The 16,726-nt window shown below is 48.8% G+C and overlaps 2 protein-coding genes across 29 annotated transcripts in view; both read right to left on the bottom strand.

The window, feature by feature from the left end:
* CALM2 (calmodulin 2) overlaps positions 1–16,726 on the bottom strand; it is a 1,210,617-nt gene that overhangs the window by 381,865 nt on the left and 812,026 nt on the right. Inside the window, exon 1 of one of the 28 annotated variants that reach the window (XM_050754934.1) lies at positions 14,606–14,610. The exons of 26 other annotated variants lie outside the window; for them this stretch is intronic. The gene's annotated coding sequence lies outside the window, so the exon portion shown is untranslated. Of the gene's footprint in view, positions 1–1,519; positions 1,527–14,605; positions 14,611–16,726 lie in introns of those variants that run through there. One more of the 28 variants, XM_050754897.1, reaches the window with a different exon arrangement.
* The window catches only part of KCNK12 (potassium two pore domain channel subfamily K member 12), a 51,153-nt gene that overhangs the window by 13,795 nt on the left and 20,632 nt on the right, over positions 1–16,726 (bottom strand). The window lies entirely within an intron of this gene.

The raw sequence follows: 16,726 nt of genomic DNA, 5'->3' as shown, positions 1-16,726 counted from the left end.
GGTGTCAGGCTCTGGCGCCTCCGCCTGCTGAGGGGGTGACACGGACACATTCCTTACTTTCTCTGACCCTCGCTTCTCCCTCTAAAAATGGCCCAATGCCCTACCTTATTTATTTATTTATTTTTGTTTTTTTGGGACAGTCTCACTCTGTCACCCAGGCTGGAGTGCAGTGGCATGATCTCGGCTCACTGCAACCTCTACCTCCCAGGTTCAAGCCATTCTCCTGCCTCAGCCTCCTAAGTAGCTGGGACTACAGGTGCCCGCCACCACACCCGGCTAATTTTTGCATTTTTAGTAGAGATGGGGTTTCACCATGTTGGCCAGGCTGGTCTCCAACTCCTGACCTCAGGTGATCTGCCTACCTCGGCCTCCCAAAGTGCTGGGATTACAGGCATGAGCCACTGTGCCCGGCTCACTGCCCTACCTCTGAATGTCACTGTGAGGATTAAATGAGGACATGCATCCCACAGTGCCTGGGACATAGTGAGCTCCCCAAAAGCACCAAGCTTAGCTGGGAAGCACAAAGGGTGAGGCATGGACCTTATTTCACAGCAAAGCTGCTCAGGTGGAGCAGGCAAGGAATAGGCAAATCACGACATGACATACGGATTTCCATGGCAGGGAAATGCCCCCGTAGCCTGGCTCTACCATTGACTCGCCGTTCTCCTACCTCGCTGGGCCCCCATCTCCTCACCTCTGGGCTTACTTCCAGCTCTGGCCCCTGCGCTGGTAGGAGGCCCGGCTAGAGGTTAGGTACCATCTTTTCCAGTCCCCAAAGTGACAGTGTGTTTGTGTGGGAGGGAAATTTTAAAACGGGGCTGTTGTGAAACAGCTGAGACCGTGGGCTGCTGTATTTGTTGGCACTTGCTGGTTTGTCTGATTTGCAGAGCTGGATGGACGGCTCCCTGAGGACAGAAGCTCTTGGTTTTCTTCCCTCCAAAGCCAGGTGTGGGGTGGGAGCGTGCAGTGCACCCCTCTCGCACTGGGTGCGCGGCTATCAGGACAGAGAGGCTCCGGTCAGCCAGGCACAGAGAAAATGGCCCTCTGCCCCTGTTCCGCTTGCTTTTGTCTTGTTCTCTGGGGACCTTTGAGGTGACTTTCTCCATTTGATGACAGCAAGATGGGAGGTGGGGACAGCTGAGGTGGCAGGAGGAGTGGAGCTAGGGACAGAGGATGAACCCCACAGGCTCAGGCCAGTGATTTCTAACATTAGAGAGGTTTTGGTTAACTGTGAGCAAATGCAAGTGGCTTCCTTGAATCGGCTTTGTACCTCGGCGCAGCCTTCCTTGCGAGCGGGGCTGACTTCAAACCCCCCCCCCCCACCACTCTGTGCTTTATCTCTGGGATTAAGGTTTTCTCTCCTCACCAGAAATCATTCAGCAAAATGAGTTATTAAAAGCCAGTTAACCACTCCTGCCTCCGGGTAGCTCCCGTTTAACAACCTCTCCTGGGGAGCAGCTGTCAAGCTCGGCCCCGGGCTGGCGGGAAGATGACTCATTTACATACAGCCCGTCTCCAGCCCCCCCCTCCCCAAGATCTGTCCCTGTCTCCCTGATGACTAATCCTTTCCAGGGATGAGATCACCGCCCCTTCTGCCCCCCACAGAAAGAGCAGAGCCCTCATCTCAGCCCAGAATTTTGGGAGAAGACTAAATCCAACACCAAGGGAGGCCTTTGATGGGACAAAGACGTGACCAATGAACCCGGCCCCCGGCGTGAGGAGCAATGAGATGAGGAAAGCTCTGCTCACCTACCCCATCCCTCACTCCTCCCACCCACCTCGGGGCGCCCATGTGGGGCTTGTGTGGGGAAGAGCTCCGGGGTCACACCACCTCTCAGAAGGGAGACAGACTGGCCGGCCATGGGGAGAAGCTGCTCAGAGCAGCAAGACAATGTCAATTCAATCACTTTACCTCAACTCCTCTATCACACAGGAGATTTTCAAAGGAAGTTTCTGGTGGTTTGTAAAGCAAAGAATCCTGCTCTCAAGTGGATAGTTCCAACCCTCTCAATGAATTCGGTTTTATACACCTGGAGAAGCAGTCTCGTCCTTTCCATGGAGCTACAAGCCACATCTGGGGATGCTCAGTGCCCAGGCTGAGGGGGCACTCAGAGCCCTCGGGGACGACTCCATGCACCGAGGCCACTCCTTAAGGGCCTGGCTCCCTCCAACTGAGGTGTCCCCATGCTTGACCTTCCCACAGAAGCCAGCCTGGTTGGCTGCTTCAAAGGAGGAATAAAGACGAGGAGCCATGATGAAAACAAACCCACACCTTTCAGCTGCAGCCAGGGAGGTGCTCTAGAGGCCCATGGGGAGCTGTGTGTCTGCTCTGCTAGTCCCTGACATGCGCCGGCCCTATGGGCTGGTAAAGGGGCTGCCCACAGCACCTCAGCACAAGGGTCTCTCTCTCTTTTCATCCAGCCCAAAATGCCAAAGCACAAGGGTCTCTGTCAGGACCTGGCTGTGGCCACTGGACTGCAGCACAGTCACACTGCAGCACACTGCAGGGGTGGGTAGGGCACACCCCTCCTCTAATGGGGGTGGGGCTGGAACTAAAGGCACATTCCACTCTCAGCTGCCACAGACAGATGGAGAGGTTGATGGCCGGCACACAGGAAGTGAGGGATGGTGGGGACTGAATTTATGGAGCCCCTATCCCAGACCAAGCACTTTGCTGGTGCTTTCACAGGTGTAATCCCCAGAGCGACTCCTGGGGGAGGTGTCTTTATGCCGGTGAGGAAACCAAGGCTCAGAGAAGTAAGGCAGCACAGGTCCCAGTCCCACACCCACAGCTCTTTCCACTCCACCTCTTGAGGCCTGACTCAGCCTTAGGTTCAGAGAGTGTGACTGTGATTTTTCCGAGATGAGCATCAATCATACTGCGCCAGGGTACTTGCTGTGGCCAAAACGCCCGCCCTGGATCTGTGGCATGAGTCTGTGTCAGACCCTGTGCGACAGAAGGAGATGGAGGCTGAGGTTCAGAGACGTTAATGACCTTGAAGGTCAGGGTCACAGCAAATGGCACAATCGGGATTGCAACTCAGTTCTGCCCAATTTCAAATCTACCTTCCTGCCACCTCCTTGCCTTGCCTATTGTCCCCCTCCCTTCATGTGACCTGGGACCCAGACTCCCTGGTTTCTGGAAACATTCTCCTTTTGGCTCATTCTGCATGCTGTCCCAGTTGGTGGTGTTGAGGCACAGCTCTGCCCAGATCACTCTCCGGCTCAGCTGCCCTGAGCTCCCCAGACCCACCTTTCAAGTTCAGGAATGACTTATCTCCTTTTCTCTTCACCTGTCTGAATACTTTCCATCATCTGGCAGCACTTTCAGCTCACCAGGCATTTAACTGTGTGCTGTCTTGTGACAGCCCCTGTCCTATTGTCCCAGAGATTTAACCCTTTGTGTTTTTCTACAGTAGCTTGCCAATGAGGACATGGCCCATGTCTTGGACTTCCTGCCACCCTCCAGAATGCAGGTCCTCAGGGAGCAGCTGCTAAATTCCCAACAGGACTGGCAGTTTGTCCAGTGATCACCAGCAGACACTACCAAAACCATGGTCTCCATGTTAGTTTCAGTTAACTCAACATGTTTTTGAGACCTGCTGTGTGCCAGGCATGAGGGCAGGGGAAGGAAGACTATGATGAATAAGATTGCCCACAGACCTCCAGGAACACACCGGTAGTCAAACACAATTGAGCTTACTGGCTCACTGCAATGAGGAATCCTGGCCACCATGGCTTCTGGGGCATCTCAGTCAGAGGGTATCAAAGAGGGCTAATTTTTGGAGCTGGGCTTGAGTTCTTGAGTTAGGTGATTTAGGGAGGGCTTAAGGAAGCAGGTTTCACTCTGGATGCGATACTGCCAAAGAGCGGGAGTACTTCTATGACTGGGTATCTTAATTCTTAGCTATGAGAATGACATAGCGAGGCCAAGCTGTGACTGGCCAAGAAGCAGCAGTTGCTCATACTAACCAGATGAGGGATGTTTGGTGTTTTTGTGGTTTGGACGATGTTCCTGTTTTGGTTTGTGTTTGGACATGCTTATGGGGTGAATGGTCTTGTTTTTCTCTCACTCTGTCGTGGACATAAGGCGTCCTTGCCTGATCAGGGCTTCTATGAAATGCTTATGTTCCGTGGAAGATCCTCCCAGCCCTGCGGTGAGTGCCAGGCCAGCTCTCGGCGCTCAGGGGCTGCCTTCATCTTTCTCAAAATGCTGCTGTGCTCAGCAGCCCATAATAGCATTTTATTGGATGCCATTCATTATTTTTTGTAAATGAAATCCTTTCCAAGTGTTCTAATTTACTTGGCTATGTATGTGCATGTGTGCACACATGCGTACTTAATTCCATACATGGAGCACACCGCTCAGTTGTGAAAATATGGGTGATTTTCCTTTTTTTTTTTTTTTTTTTTTGAGATGGCATCTTGCTCTGTCGCCCAGGCTGGAGTGCAATGGCATGATCTTGGCTCACTACAACCTCCGCCTCCCAGGTTCAAGCGATTCTCCTGTCTCAGCCTCCCGAGTAGCTGGGACTACAGGCGCCTGCCACCATACCCAGCTAATTTTTATATTTTTAATAGAGATGGGGTTTCACCATGTTGGCCAGGATGGTCTCAATCTCTTGACCTCATGATCCGCCCGCCTCGGCCTCCCAAAGTGCTGGGATTACAAGTGTGAGCCACCGTGCCTGGCTGTGATTTTAAGTTTATTCTATATGCTTTTATAAATATTTCACATTTTCTGTGGTGCAAATGGGATAGCTGCTACTTTTGAAACCGTAAGTTCACCCCCAACATTGTTATTTAAATTTATAAATAAAAATGAATAAGATATGATCCCTGTCCTCACACACAATGACCACAATGCCGTATGAAAATGACAGCAAGGGAGATATCAGGGGATTCCGGGAAGTAAGAGAAGAGGTTTGGGAGGGTGTCCCAGAGCAGGTGCCATTGGAACTGAGTAGTGAAGATGCCTTAGCCAGGCGATGGAGGCAGTCGGGCACAAGGTCTGCAAGGTCCAGGTTGGCATTCAAGGGTTCAGGTGTCGTGTGGATAAGACTTTCCAGGGAGCACGTGTGGTATGAGAATTAAGGCCCCTGAGGAACTCTAGTATCTAAAGGGCAGAAGAGGAGTCTCTGAAGGAGGCCGCATTCATTCAACAAACATTTATTGAGGGCCTACTATGTGCTGGGAACTGTGCTAGGGCCTTGGGATTCAACAGTAATCTAAACAGACCAAGTCCCCTGCCCTCAAGAAGCTCACATTTCAGTATGGGAGACAGAATAATAAACCACAAACAATTATGTGGCCTGTGAGAAAGTAGCAAGTGCTACAGAAAAATAAAAAATAGAGCAGGCTAAGAGGGTGAGGAGTGTGCGGGTGGGGAGGAGGCAGGTCATGGTTTTAAGTGGCGTGTGTCCAGGGAGGCCTTGTTAAGGAATGGATGTTTGATAAAGGATGAGGGTAAGAGTGTTCCAGGCTAGTCAACAGCCCGAGCAAAGGCCCTGAGGCAGAGAGGCTGGAAGCAGAGAAGAAAAGAGTGAAAAAGGAGTGGGCATGGTGGCTCATGTCTGTAATCCCAGCACTCTGGGAGGCCGAGGCAGGTGGATCACTTGAGACCAGCACTTCGGGAGGCCGAGGCAGGTGGATCAGGAGTTCGAGACCAGCCTGGCCAACATGGTGAAACTCCATCTCTACTAAAAATACAAAAATTAGCCGGGCATGGTGGTGCACACCTGTAATCCCAGTTACTTGCAAGGCTGAGGCAGGAGAATCGTTTGAACCCAGGAGGCAGAGGTTGCAGTGAGCCTAGACTGCACCACTGCACTCTAGCCTGGGTGACAGAGAAAACACTGGACAAAGAGATTAGCCAGCAAATCCCTCCTGCACACTTTCAGGGCAAAGATTAGGTGAATAAATGTCCCTGAAATGAGAAAAACCAAGACTTTCATTTGATTTTAATGTGAGGGAGAAACAGATAAACTAGTGATTTTACAAAAAGAAAAATAAATATAATATTCAAGTAGATTTCAAGTGACAGCAGATATGCTTAATATATTTGATAACTGTCTTCTCTTTCTCTGTCAGCAGAATCTCTTGCAATTTTAAAAGGAAATTAGATGAAAGGAACGCCCATCAACATCTTTAATAGCTGCAAGCAATGTGGAGCAAATTTTTTGTCTTATTTAACGTGGTCATCACCATAACCCAGTAAAGACAATATCATCATTGCTCCCATTTTGTAGACAGGGAAATGGAATCCAGGATAAATAATGTAGCTTGCATGACGTCAATCTTCCTCAAGTCTGAGCAATAATTTATATCTCCCATTTCTCAACCTCATCTCTCAAGCCTATAATCTTTCAGTTATAACAAGGGAAACACTTGAGGGTGTATCAGTTTGTGTTTTGTTCATAGTGTTTATATGCTCTCAATCAATGACTGTTTATTAAAAATTTGTAGGAGGTGGTAGTAAAAAAAAAAAAAGTTGCCGGGCGCGGTGGCTCATGCCCGTAACCCCAGTACTTTGGGAGGCCGAGGCAGGTGGATCACCTGAGGTCAGGAGTTTAAGACCAGCCTGACCAATATGGTGAAACCCTGGTTTCTAATAAAAATAGAAAAATTTGCCGGGCGTGCTGGTGCATGCCTGTAATCCCAGCTACTCGGGGGGCTGAGGCAGGAGAATCGCTTGAACCCTGGAGACAGAGGTTGCAGTAAGCCAAGATCGCAGCACTGCACTCCAGCCTGGTGACAGAGCGAGACTCCATCTCAAAAAAAAAAAAAAAAAAAGTGTGTCTCTGGCTGCAGTACTGGGGACAGACTGCAGGGGTGAGATCAGCGAGTCTAGTTCAGAGGCTGTGGGTCAAACAGGTGGGGTGGCCCAGACTAGGGGAGTAGCCAAAAGGGGACTAAGGAAGGGAGGCCAAAGGGAGGCCACAAGCACAGGAGAGGATAAAGTTGCTGAAGCTAGAGGCCACTCAGGAAGGAAGGAATGAGGGGGCAAGGGGTCAGAAATTTCTGGAAGAATCTAGTAAGATGGTAACCTAACAGTTCTACTGGGATTTGGCAACTGGGAGGAAGCTGGCTCTGTGCAGGAGAGAAGGGGACACCACTGCACGGATGCCAGACTGTGGAGGGCTGCAAAAGGAGCCGAAAGGGGAAGAAATGGAAGCAAGTAGGGGAGGCTGTGGTTAAAGCTCTTCCCAGGAAGGCCAAGGACATCCACAGCTGAAGTGTTCAGGAGCAGGGCAGACACTGTGTTTTCTTTATCTCAGAGAGGCTGTGTGTCTTGCCCATGTGTGAGTACAGTGGCTAAATCACAAGCCCTGGAGTCAAGGGTTTAGGCTGATCCAGCCCCTGCTACTCACTGGTGGCCATCAGCAAGCTACGCACTATGCCTCAGTTTCCTCATCTATCAAGTAGACAGCACTGCCTTACAGGTGGTTGTGAGGATCAGAGGGGAGGGGACAGTTGGTGGACTTGGCAGAGTGCTTGGCACAGAGGAAACACTAAATACGCTTCTTCAGCGCCTTCTTAAGGTTAGGCATCCGCATAGGGCGCAGCAGGGAGGAGAAGGCCTCGCCGGGCAGACCTACCTTGGAGAAGATACAAGCAATGGTGCTAAAGTTTCACAACAGCGTCAGCCCCCTCCCTCTCATGTGTACTCACAGCTACTCACTTCCCTACTCTGTGCCGGCCATGAGGTGTAGTCACTGTGCCAGGGGGCTGAGTGTCCGGCCCGGGATGTGAGAGGGCATGGGCTCACCTCCTCAGGGTTTGAATGAGACCCCAGTAACCACAGCAGTAAAGACCCCTCAAATGCCATCTCTACATTAAAATGGGTGACCAGAAAATAGCAGGTGAACGACAGTGCCCTCACTGCCCACAGAAGTGCCTTCACTCAGATTTAGTGCTCTGTCTTCTGCCTTTCTGAAGGGACAGTGGAAGCATCCATTTGAAGACTCTCCCTGTGTCTCCTGCAAAACCAAAGAAAAACCATCACTGCCCATGTCTCTCTTTAAAGATCTGTTAGGCTAGGCACGGTGGCTCATGCCTGTCATCCCAGCACTTTGGGAGGCCAAGGCAGGAGGATTGCTTGAGGCCAGGAGTTTGGGACCAGCCTGGGCAACATGGTGAGACTCCATCTCTACAAACAATTAAAAAAAAAAAAAAAGCTGGGCTTGGTGGGTCACACCTGCAGTTCCAGCTACTCAGGAGGCTGAGGCAGGATTGTTTGAGCCCAGGAGGTCAAGGTTGCAGCGAGCTGTGATTCTACCACTGTGCTCCAGCCTGGGCAACAGAGTGAGACCCTGTCTCTACATAAATAAGATCGATCTGTGAGATTCCTTCCTTCTAGAATTCAGAATCTGAGGTGCTCGTTTCCTGAGGACGCTTGTGACTTGCTGCCTTTTATTGAACCCTGAGTGCCCTATTGCCCATTTTGAGTGTTCCAATGGGAATTGCAGAGCCACTGTGACCATTCATTGCTACAGAGCTGCACCTCAGTACCTGATACATCCCTCACCCTTTTCCAATAATTTTTAGCTTCCTTCAACCCTCTCCTCTTTCCCTCGTCCTCCTCCTGTCCACAGGAAGCCCGTTAGGAGCCTGCCATGGCAAGCGCTGTGCTAGGACATGGTCCTGCACTCTTAGAGCTTGTGGTTCAGTTATTCTAGTTTCAGCACTTACATTCATTCAACTCCTTTGTGGAAGCAAGCTGGCTTTTAGTCCCCAGCAACAGCAATTTCTGAAAATCACCAAGCCACACCAAATATATGAAATATCTTCCCTTAAGGTGGTCTTTAAAATTTGGGCCGACTCTCCTCCCTCTAGGAATGTTCTGATGAGTTTCAGTCTGAAGGCAGGGAGATGGTTTTGGTGACCTCCCGGGACCCTATTCTGGGCTGAACTGTATGCCCCATAAATATGCATGTTGAGATCCTAACACTCCAGTACCTCAGAATGTGACTGCATTGGTAGAAAGGGCTCTTTAAAAAAGGGAATCAAGGTAAAATGAGGCCATTAGGGTGAGCCCTAATCCAATCTGGCTGGTGTCCTTATAGGAAGAGAATATTAAGACACAGACCTACACAAGGAAAACCATGTGAAGGCACAGAGAAGGTGGTTGTCTGCAAGCCAAGGAGAGAGTCCTCAGAAGAAACCAACCCTGCCAGCCCCTTGATCTTAGACTGCTGGCCTCCAGAATTGTGAGAAAATACATTTCCATTGTGTAAGTCCCCCAGTCCGTGGTACTTTGTTATGGCAGCTGGAGGAGACTGGGGCCGCCTGTTTGCTTGGCTGCAGAAGCCCCACGTGGCTGCACCCTGGCTCATTCTGTTTTCTGTAGCAGCAGCAGCAGTGGCGGCAGCAGGGAGCCCAGGATGCAAAGCTTGGTTTCTGAGCCCTGATCAGGAGGCTGTGTTTATATTTATCCTGCTAACTGCAGGGGACTGTTTATACCCAGAGAAATAACCTCCTGGGCGGGTGGGGGCAGCCAAGGAACCAGCTGCTTCCATCAGGCCTGCTGGGCTCCTCCAGGTTCTCATCATACCACTTCTGTCGAGGCTCTCTCTGACGCAGCTCTCCTCACTCCACACCGGGCTTGGGCCCAGGCGCACAGCCTGGTCTTCCTGAGGATGCTCAGACGCGGAGACCGACTGCTCCTCACAAGCACCCTGGCACGTGCACAGCCCAGGGACTGGAGCCTTTGCAAACAAGTCACAGTCCTAGTCTGAGATTCAGTGCAACACTAGGTGCCCAATAAACAGAACAACAAGGATTTTTTTTTTTTTTTTTTCTGTTTTCAGATAAACTGTAAAATGCCTCTGCCACCCATTCTCCCTTCTTGCTCCCCTTCATGGGAGCTCTGAGGGGAGGGTCTCTGGGGTGGGTTCCAGCAACCCTGGGCCTGTTCTGGGGTCTTGCAGCGAGGCTGAGCTTTCAGGAGCCTATGAGATATTTCACCTGGACCCTGGTCACAGTACATAGATTTTTGTTTTATCAGAGAAATCACTGCCACACTGTGACCCTTAAGGTCCTCAGCAGGGACGGCGTGAGGTGAGAGTATCAAAGCCAGGTGAGAGCACTCAGACAGTTTCTGCCTTTGAGCATGTGAGAAGCTCACTCATGCACAATGACAAGCAAGAAAGACACGGGAAACTGACAGGTTTTCCGCACTGACTAGTGAAAACACATTTTACACTTCTGGGTCAACAAATACATGGGTCAATTCACACACTGGCATGAGAATGAGTTATTTTTATTAATTTGTTTAGAGATGGGGCCTCACTGTGTTCCCAAGGCTGGAGTGCAGTGGCTACTCACAGGCACAATCATAGCACGATACAGCCTCAAACCTCTGAGCTTAAGAGATCCTCCCATCTCAGCCTCCGAGTAGCTGGGACTATAGGTGTGCACTACTGTGCTTGTCTAACGTGTTCTTTTTAAAGGAATTTTTTGAGGTGGGGACTTTAATTTACTTGAGCAGATGTATCAATGTAGCTGTGAATAAGGAGCTACCAGGGCATTAGACTGCAGACCCTGACACAACCACCATCACCACAATAAATAGCAACAACCACCACCACAAGCATAGACAACTACATTTTTTTTTTTTTTTTTTTTAGCTCTGATTACTACACTGTGTTGCTTTCCTCACTGAGGCTTATGTGGGGTCTTCTGGTTTTAGAGATCATTTTCACACACAGTTTATTTACATTTCTTCACAACCACCTAGTGAGGTAAGCATTATCCTCGGTTTTTAGATGCACAACCTGAGGCTCAGAAAAGTGCAGTCTAAGGTCACTTTGTGAAAAAGTGATGGAGGGAATGTCAGAATTTGAGTCAGAGACTCCACAAAGGCTGACCCTCCTTGCGGGTCTCTGACGACACCGCAGAAACCTGTGGGAAGCTCTGCTGGATTGCTGGGCGCTCCTGTTCTATGGCAGGACAGCCTAGAAGGCGACGGGGTGTCTTCTCCAAGACATATGCTCTGTTGGCTCTTTGGGAGAAAGGGCAGAGTGGGGGATAAGGACGGTCATGCAGGCTGGCACTGCCCAGAGGCTGATCTTCCGGGAGCTGGGCTAGCAAGCTGGGGATGGGGGATGGGTCATTCCCTCCTCCCCGCTGTCACTATAATTCTGGAGATCTGTAAAAGGATGTTTAACATGTTTAAAGTCTTTGTTTCCCATCCTTCTGCCAAGGATTGAGACATCGCCCACCCAGCTTCAATCCTCATAGCTACTTCTGCCACTGATGGGAGGAGGACTGAGGTTCTTTCTACCAAGGAGCCAGGAGGATGGCTGTCACTGCTCCTGGAAGCAGGGACTCCCAGATGTGGGGGTAAGCACCCAGGGCCTGCCTTCCCTCCACTCTTGGTGGCTTCCAAAGGCCAACATTCTGGAAAGCCCACCACCCATGTCTCCTCTGTTTCTATTGGAGTGACTGCTGCTTCCGCAGAGAGTATTAGCAACGAAGACAGCCTTCCACCCTGATGCCAGACACACGGACACACGAGCACTAGCATCTTGGACTACCCGACTCCCCCTCGGCATACACGTGGCGTTTCAGGGATAAAGCTACACCAAAGGAACCCTCCCATATCAACGCTTGGTACAGCCTCAGCCTGTAACGCTTCCCTTTCGAAGAGCTGTCCCTCCAGCAAGGGAACCCCTGGCATCTCTGCCGAGGGCATAAACCATATCAGCTCTGAATTACAAAGAATGTTTACTGAGAACCACACTTGGGAAGACCTTTCTCTTTCAAACCCTTCCTTCCCATGCCCCAGTGATGGCTAACATCATTGTTCCCGGTGTTCCTACTGAAACACATTGGTCGTGTGTACTTTCCTGTCTAACTCATAGACTGCAAAAGCTATAATTTCATGGAATTTGTTTTAAGTGCCCTTTTCTGGCAGATGTAGGCTCAGTATGAGCACTCTGTAATTTTCCAGCCTCCTAAATGGCCCCCTTGCAGCTTAAATACCGCATGGTGTAACCCACCCTTTTCCTACCCTGCAGACAACCCAATTACTCACAGTCTTCACCAGGGCCCTCCTGGGTGGGTCCCCCAGGCTACGTCCTGTGGGGGAGGATGCAGTCACGCTTATGACAAACCATGGCACATCCTCTCCGAGGAATACTATGCATCCAACAAGAGGGATGCTTAGAAAGTTGATGTCAACATCACATACCAATGCACAAAAACAAAACCCAAAATTCATCCAGAAAATAGACTCTGGAGTACTATTTTAGGATGAGGCTAAGGGCTTTTCTCTCCTCACTTTTTTTATGCTTCTCTCTTTTTCATATGTTCTATAAGAAGTATCTATTATTTGAGTGAATTAAAGACCACTCGTTTTGTCATTATTTTTTAAAGGCAGGGTCTCACCGTCTGGGTGGGGAGCGAAGTCATACACAAGGGAGGAGATGGCAAGGTGCTAGGAGGTCAGATCATCACTGGCAGAAGGCAAACGAAGGAGAAGGCTCCATGAAGACTGGATGATGAAGGTGGGCTCTGCAGAGGGAGTGTGTCTTCGATATGTGAGGGGGAGAGGACAGGCAGGGATGCTCCACGCAGGGAGAATGCTATGAATGAAGACCGGAGGGACAATTCAGGGTCTTGCTGACTAGTTTGGCTGGAGGAAAGGCTGCAGTGAGGGCAGCATTAGCATGGAAAGGCTGAGGATCACTGAAATGCAAAGTGGCTTCTCCTGAAAGAAACCAGGAAGGCTGCTACCAGAGAGTGGACCCTTTGGGAAGCCTGGACACAGATGGACGTCTTTTCCCAATTCAGTCATTTATAAGTAGCTCATATGTCTCTCAATTCCTCATCATTTGTGCAGCACCAATTTTGTGGGGAGTAGGGGGACTAGTTATGGAGTCAGGGACACCTGGGCTAGAATCTCAGCTCTGTCGCTTGCTTTTTGATCTGAGACAGCCATTTAACCTCTTTTTGCCTCAATTTCCTCATCTGTAAATGAGATGTGAACTGTGCTCACCTCCACAGGATGCTGATGAGGATTAAATGAGATGAAGTGTGTAAAATGCTCAGCATAGTGCTAATAGCATGACCACCTCGAAATGCAAGCCATTTGTGCTAACGGATGGACAGCAAGGAACAGAATTTCTAAAGAGAGTAGATAAGAAAAAAAGAGAAGAGGAGGTCGTGGAATATAAAGCCAACACTGAATTGCACTTAAGCTTTTTTTATTTTTCTTCTCAAATAATTTGCTCAGGGCTGGGGCAGCCAGTAACATCTACATGCTCTCTCCCTCAGGGAGGAACCCATCCAGCACTAACCTTCCGAAGAGGCAACTATGGACAGGGAAAAGCTGGAAATGAAGCAAGTGTCATAAGTTCTTCAGTAACACCCTCTCTCTTATTCAAAAACCTCCAGTGGCTTCTTAGGGTCTAGAACTGTGACTCCCAATGATCTGGCTTGGAATCCTTTGGGAACTCTGCAGTTATTGCAAAGGCATATCAACCTACTTGGTCATCAATGGTTGTTTGCAACCTTAACGTTCTCTTACATGGTTATGCTATTACTTTCCAAAAATATGTAAATGGTTTTCTGATGAAGATGCACTTAGAAGTGCTACTGAATTAATCCAGAGGACTGCGTGTGTCAATATGCATTTTCCCTATTAATTAATGGATACTGAAAGTATATGTAACTTCCATCATATGGGTGCTGTGAAAATATTCCTCGCATTTAAAGCGATCCTCACGTTTAAAAAGTTGGGAGCAGTCTGAGCAAAATGGCAAAACCCTGTCTCTATGAAAACTACAAAAATTAGACAGGTGTGGTAGTGAGCACCTGTAGTCCCAGCTACCGGGTAGGCTGAGGTGGGAGGATCTTCTGAGCCAGGGAGGTTGAGGCTGCAGTGAGCCGTGATCATGCCACTGCACTCCAGCCTGGGTGACAGAGGGAGACTCTCAGTGGAAAAAAAAAATAGTTGGGAGACTTCTGGTTCAAGATGATTATTTAATTACCTCAATTTGTCTACTCTCCCTCTTAAGGCCCTATTTAAATGATGGTAAAAGGACATAAAGGTATAAACTAGCAACAACACAGGGAATGGGCAGAGGGTTTACAGTGGAAGGGCCCGAGAAGTTTCAGCATGCTGGTGCAAGACGGACAGCTTGAGAGAGCTGTAACTGATGAAGGCAGGTGGAGAAGCCCACAGCTCAGAGGGAGTACAGCTGAGAAGGGGAAGCAGGGGAACTGCCCGGAAGAATCCTGAAGAGTCTTGGGTGTGGGAAAGGCCCTATAGATAGTGGCTGGCTGCCCAACCCCTGACCCAAAAAGAAAGCCCACAGTCCATAAGCCCCGCCTATGCACACCGAGCTTCCAGTCCAATTTTCTATTTTTAATTCTTAAATGTGAGTAGACAGCCACAATTCAGACATTTGAGGAAAGCCTGCAAGCCCTCTCTTGCATCTCCTCCTAGCTCAGCCTCCTTCATCTTCAAGGGCACTGCAGCTCAATCTTCAGATCTCTTTTCTTCTGGCTCCCATGATCACGCCTGGGACTCTGTGGTTCCAACCTTGACAGCAATTGAAATTACTCTTATGAGGAGTTTTACAAAATGCTAATTCGTAAGCCCCCACTTCCAGAGAGAATGATACAACTGGTTAGGGCACAACCTGGGCATCAAGGCTTAAAAACTCCCAGGTAATTAATATGCATCCAGGGTTGAGAACCACTCTTCTAGGAGATCTTTTCTTTTTCTTTTTGCGTCTGGGTCTGGCTCTATTGCCCAGGCTGGAGTGCAATGGCACGAACATAGCTCACTGCAACCTTGAACTCCTGGCCTCAAGTGATCCTCCTACCTTAGCTTCCAGAGCCCCCTAGCTGATATTGGCAGGGCTTTATTTATTTATTTATTTATTTTTGAGATGGAGTCTCACCCTGTTGCCCAGGCTGGAGTGCAGTAGCACGATCTCGGCTCACTGCAACTTCTGCCTCACTGTTTCAAATGAGTCTCCGCCTGAGCCTCCCAAATAGCTAGGATTACAGGCATCTGCCACCATACCTGGCTAATTTGTATTTTTAGTACAGATGGGGTTTCACCATGTTGGCCAGGCTGGTCTCAAACTCCTAACACATATGAGTGGTTCTCACTCCTGGCTACATATTAGAGTTGATATGGTTTGGATTTGTGTCCCTGCCCAAAACTCATGTTGAATTATAATCCTCAATGTTGGAGGAGGGGCCTGGTGGGAAGTGATTGGAACATGGGGGTGTATTTCCCCCTTGCTGTTCTCGTGATAGTAAGTTCTCATGAAATCTGGTTGTTTAAAAGTGTGTAGCACCTTCTCCTTCGCTCTCTCCCTACTGCTGCAGCCATGAAGGACCTGTCTGCTTCCTCTTTGCCTTCTGACATGATTGTAAGTTCCCTGAGGCCTCTCCTGCCAAGCTTCCTGTAGCTTGCAGAACTGAAAGCCTATTAATCTTCCTTTCTTTATAAATTACCCACTCGCAGGTATCTTCTTCAGTGATGATAACATTGTTTTAGCCAGGGTTAAGAACCAGTGGTCTATAGGCTGGCAAATCCCAAATTTGTATCTCAAAGCCAACCTGTCCCTTGAGTTCTAGACTTGCCTATCCACTGTCTAGCTGGCATTTGGCTTGGAAGTGGAAAAGTCATTTCAAAATTAACATTTCCAAAACAAAGCTCTTGATTCTCCCTCCCAATCAGCCCCTCCTTGATTCTACTTCAGCCTTCCCTATCTCAGTAAATGGCAAATCCACCCTTGCAGTTGCTAAGGGCAAAAGTCTTAGAGTCCTTTTTTATTCTTTTACTTTCTCTCACACCCTACATCTGATCCAGGAACAAATCATGCCACCCTACTGTCAACACTTATCCAGATTCTACCCACTGACTTTTGCTTCAGGCACGAGGGCGTAGCTGAATCCAGACTTCCCTCAGATCATAATCAACCAGGAAACTGGACAAAGTCTATGAGATAATTATTTTCAGACCCTGGAAAACAGGTAGTTCAGGATATGGTCCCTGAGAGAAGGGAAACAAACAAGGTGAGCCCTTCAAAAGCCCTAGTTTTTGCCCGGTGGCAGTTTTCAGACAGCCATGGGAGTGGGAGAGGTCCAGACAGAGCCCAGCACTCTTGCTGAATTGAGGGGAGAAATTCAAGTTCACAGAGGATAAAGCAGCTGTCACTGCTTAACTGCTAGAACTACTGTGAAGTACTGGAGAGGAAGGAACTATCATGAAAAAGAACTCCAGAAATCGACTAGGGGTCCCTCTCTGTTATTCACAAAGGTCTGAATAACAATCTATGCAGGTATAAGGTAAAACATAGAAAAAAACAAGACCAAGAAAAACAACTTCCAGGAAATAACTTCCAGAGAGCTGTAAACCAAAAATTTCCAGAGCCCTCACAAAGCCAGGAACCACCTGAGTCCCTACCAGTCAAAGGTGGAAAGGTTTCACTGAATCCACAAGGCATTCAGTAGAGACCCCAGAAAGGTTATTCTTTAATAGTGTGGCTCATCTAGTCCTAGGGAAAAGACTCCTTTAGACCTGCCTTTAAAAAGCTTAAAAACAAGTCTGGGAAATATCAACTGATCTATAAAGAACTATCTGGCAGAACAAAGTCCAACCCTGCTTGAAAGAGTACAAAACAAGCATCAACAATGTAAAGTTCATAATGTTCTGATCTCAAATACAAAATCAGATATGCAAAGAAGCAGGAAGATGTGA

Source organism: Macaca thibetana, chromosome 13, assembly GCF_024542745.1.
Source record: "Macaca thibetana thibetana isolate TM-01 chromosome 13, ASM2454274v1, whole genome shotgun sequence".
NCBI classification, from domain to species: domain Eukaryota; kingdom Metazoa; phylum Chordata; class Mammalia; order Primates; family Cercopithecidae; genus Macaca; species Macaca thibetana.
Note: the sequence above shows the minus strand (reverse complement) of the source record. Positions and strands in the feature narration are given on the sequence as shown.